We start from the raw sequence: 4,838 nt of genomic DNA on the forward strand, positions 1-4,838 counted from the left end.
AAGGAAGGAAGGAAGGAAGGAAGGAAGGAAGGAAGGAAGGAAGGAAGGAAGGAAGGAAGGAAATTATGAGCACAATTCTTATTCGAGGTAGTTGAGTTGTTAGTATTTCAGGTTTCCCCCCAAATAGCCATTTTTTAATGTTTTGAAAAAATAATTAAGAACTGTTCAGCAGTGGGTAATAATAGCAATGCTGAATTTACAACAATCCAATTTAGTTCTATGACAGTTTCCATTGTTTTCCAATACTGAATATTAAATGCTGCCTGAAAATATGGCCAATCCATATTAAAAACTGTACATTAAATAGATTTCTGTGACAGTTTCATAACACAGACAAGGCTTTATAAAATTAAGCCAAATACCTTACATAGTTCCAGTCAAATGTTATGAGTTTCCAGGAAGACAAAAATTGAATTCTATTCAATATCTTTGTTTAATATGTTCTCTCTAATATGCAGACACATCCTTGTTTTCTGTGCATGTTTTCAGAGCCAGATGTGGAATCATTTGCACAAATTCCATCTGTGCCTATGATCTTTCCTTTATGATTCTGGGAAGGGATACCTGTACTGTAAACTCACTGATCAAATGTTTGGGAGGGGGAGCAGAGGGCTGGATTCAGTCTATCCTGCTCTACTTTCACTACTCAGCTGCTGGCAGCAGGATTCTAACTACTTCTTTTAGGTGATAAACAATCAGTCTCGCCTACTAATCATGGGTACTGATTGATTGTATATATATTCGCCTCCCCTTCTTCGCTCACTGAACCCAAGGCAACTTACATATGATTCTCAGGAGTTCTACCATCCAAGCTTTGACCAGGCATGGTCAGTTTAGCTTCAGCCGAATGCTTGCAGCATGTGCCTTCTAGCCATACCCGAGGACCATCTGTCATAATCTTGAGACATGCTTGACACTTTCTTGGTTTCCAGGTAAAACAAAAATGGTAATCTGATCCTGAACTTCCTCGCTTGCACAGGATGCAACAGTTGGATGTATCCCCACTCGCTCCATCCGTCCCCACTGGACCAGTGAGCCTGGATGCTGAGCACAACAGCACGGAGGGGAGGCGAGCCCAACCAAACTGAGCAGCAGCCCCCACAGCAGTGTGACCTCTTTGGAGCCGGCCTGTCGTGGCTCAGCCACTTGCTTTTGCTGCCTTCTCTCCCTGAGTGGGGCACCACCACCAAGTGCAGTGACACAGGCTGGGATGTAGAGCTGCTGGACCAAAAAGCCACATGGCTTGGTTGCTTCAGCACGAGACGGGCTGCCAGCCCAGGACCTGAGCAAGCAAAAGGGTCTATGTTGGAGGGCCTGGGCTGGATGGGAAGTCGTGGGGCCTTGGTGGTAAGTTGGGAGGGGGGGCGAGAGGCCCCAATGTCACTACAGGCCTGTCCTGGTGGGTTGCAAAGACTTTGTTCTCCCTGCACAGGTAGATATAAAGACACAAATATTTAGAATGGGAGTGCCAAGCACAATGTCTGAACTGTCCTTGCAGCTAAAGAACAGATCCCTCAATCCCATTCACTTCAATGGAGGGAAGTTCTGGGGCAAATATGCCTATGTTTGTGCTCTCTATTGATATGACAAGAGAGGAGTTCCATGTGTGCATCTGAGTGGCCACATCTGCCACACCAGTCAGGCTGACTGGTTTGTGGAGCATAATATTTAATAATGGATAATTAAGGGTTTATTGATTAGCTGGGGGGAAAGTTATACACCCGAGTGTCATAATATGCCCTTTTAGTTTCTGTGACTTCACATTGTACATTCATAGTTAAGAAATCAGGTGCCTGTGATCTTCAAATGTAGCATACTAGTCCTGCAAGGGCCCATGAGGGGAAAAAAAAGTGTAACACTGATTCCATCAAGCCCCATAAAAACCAATCTTCAAATCTGAAGTTTTCTTTCCATTCCCCTAGTATTAAGGGTTGCAACTACAAAGCTGCTGTTCCTGCCAGAAAATTGATTAGTTCAATTTCAAGGTGTCAAACTGGCGTACAGTTCAGTACACAGTAAAATTCAATTTTGGTGATTAACACTCAGAGACTATTTTTGTTATAACAGCCAAATCCTTATTTCCAAACCTGGTGCTCATTGTTCTGGTACATTTGCTTCCACTGCAATCATCAGCTAGTTACTAGTTTTAGAGATCACAGTAGAAAGAAGCTGAGTGCTAACAATCTACTGTGCAAATAATGTTTGTATTGCATTCATCATGGCTGGTGGAAAGAGACAGTAGGAAATGAGGAGGAAATAGTTATTATGCTACCAAAAGAAAAACGAAGCAACACCAATCAATTCTGTATTGTGTTGTGAAGAGTGGGCAAAAATCTGAAACAAACTGGTCTTGCAACTTCCTAAATCTCTTTTCTGAAGAAGTCTCTAAAACGGGGGGGGGAGCTTTTGTATTGGTATTGGAAATAATTTACAGGAATGAGATTTACTTGCCAAAGCAACAGGTTTTCATGAGATGCCAGGGTTACTCCTGGAAAGGCTTACTGGATCCGAGTATTTTATTTTTCATTCTGTTTTGCTGTAACAAGTTTGTTATAGGCTGATGCTGAATTTTCATAGCATTTGATTTTCAGTGCAAAAAGTTGCCATCTGGAGAATGCAAAAAATGTTCATGGAAAAACCTTATATTTCACCTTTCTCATATTTTTCCTTACTTTTTAATAGCTGTTTTCCAATTTTCTGCTGTTTTAGTACCATTTATCTTCTCTAGAAAGGGCTTTTTTCACTGCAAGAACCCAGACAATCAGGAATCACATCATGAAGATGTCATGGTATCCAATCAGATTTGTCTTTATGATGGCATCCCTAAGGACAAACAAGGCCATTGCATCATCCTCTCCCTGAATGCAAGGGAAGGAGGAATATCTTTTTACTAGGAGTAATGCCTGTTGTTGGAAGAAATACAATGAGATCTAGAAGGAAGCTCCAGATGAGTGTCCGACTGTGGCTGGTGGGGTGGCAGTGGGAAGCGGAAAATGGAGGGAGGCAAGCCATGTTTCTTTCCTTGTGCTTAGCTATATGGCAGGGCTGTCTCAAGTCATTTTGCTGCCCCAGGTGGGTAGAATGGGAGGGCAGCCTCATGGTAACAGATATGGTTCTCTCCACCTCTGACTTATTTTTTGAGGGAGAGGGGGGTGTTATGCAGTGGCAGCTAAGGCAGAAAAGCACCTCCTCCTGTGCCATGTTTTCTGGGTTCCAAGGGTCTGATAAGTAGTTCCATGGCCGATTACACGGTTGCCAACTCTGGGTTGGGAAATACCTGTAGATTTGAGGGGTAGAGCCTGGGGAGGGCAGGATTTTGGGTGGGGAGGGACCTCAGCAGGGTATAATGCCATAGAATCTACTGCCCAAAGCAGCCATTGTCTCCAAGAGAACTGATCTAGGTCATCTGGACATCAGTTTTAATAGCTGAAGCCCTGACTGTTACTTCACATTGGCTGTCATACAGGGGCCATCTCAGCAGGATATAAGGACACAGAGTCCACCATTTTCTCCAGGGGAACTGATCTCTGCCATCTGGAAAGCAGTTGTAATTCTGAGTGATCTTTAGCCCTCACCTGGAGATTTGCAACCATGGTTTCCCCCAACAGACACTAAGAGGAAATTTATTTTACCTCAGAACATCAACAGCAAACTGTTTATAATGTTAGAGGGAAAGGTCAGTGAGGCTGCATATGCAAACGACCTCTGTGTTCCGAGGCAAAGGTGAATCAGGCCACATAAGCAAATGACCTCTGTGTTCTGACTGGCTGTGGGGGGGAAGAGGAAGAGCAAACTGTTTAGAATGTTGGAGGCAGGACTCAGGCAAAGCAGCCAGTGGATAGGGAGACCCTCTGAATGACAGATCAGAGAGCAAACTGATTTCGGAGCGTGTTGGAATGTTCAGAGGAGTCCATGACCAACATAGAATTATATATACCGGAGGATTACCCAGGCAATCGGTCCAACACCCACAGCCTTGCTATGTTAAGATGACAGTTTCACTGTCCATAGGAAGACTTTCAAAATTGTTTTAGGCCTTTGTTTGTAGTACTTTGTTATGGAACACAGCTATACCTGTACGACTTGTCTGAGACTATAAATAAGAACATATTCAAAAAAGCAAGCTCCATTTTGTAATAAGTTCAGATATACAAGGCAAAATCCTGCAAGTGTTTGATTTCTTTGATTCCCTTCTGTGAAGTTTGGTGAGGGTCTTCTTGTGGTGGTAAACTGATATGGAATGTTGCCCAAATCAGTTCTTAAAACGGATGTATACAACTATATTTTTCATGTAACTACTGAGATGTGACAATAAACTTCCCTATCTTGTTAATGATCTGTTATTGGAAAACATAATAAGGCAACATGATCATGTCACTTGACCGTCAGGTGCTGAACAAAATAAGAGATACAAAGAGATTCTCTGAAATAATTTAAGTGCATGAATAGATGACCCACCATAAAAAGAGAGCAGCAAAAAAAATCAGGTGTGAGGATGGTAGATACATTCACTGCTCGTTTGGCAGAACTATTACGGTAATAGGTTCACCAGGTATGTGTGAAAACTTGTAATAAACTTGTATACTCTGTCCCACAGTCTTCCGTGTAGGACAATGACTAGACTGCAAAAGCAATACTGGAAATTTTTAGTGTTGTTTGCCTATGTCACATATGACACTGTAAGACCAAAAATATTGCTGCACAAGTTCAATGGGTAGAATGAGAGGGCAGCCTCATGGTTCTGACTGGCTGTGGGGGGGGAAAGAGGAAGAGCAAACTGTTTAGAATGTTGGAGGCAGGACTCAGGCAAAGCAGCCAGTGGATAGGGAGACCCTCTG

The sequence above is a fragment of the Gekko japonicus genome, unplaced genomic scaffold (genome assembly GCF_001447785.1).
Source record: "Gekko japonicus isolate JY-2015 unplaced genomic scaffold, Gekko_japonicus_V1.1 scaffold782, whole genome shotgun sequence".
In the NCBI taxonomy this organism is placed as follows: Eukaryota; Metazoa; Chordata; class Lepidosauria; order Squamata; family Gekkonidae; genus Gekko; species Gekko japonicus.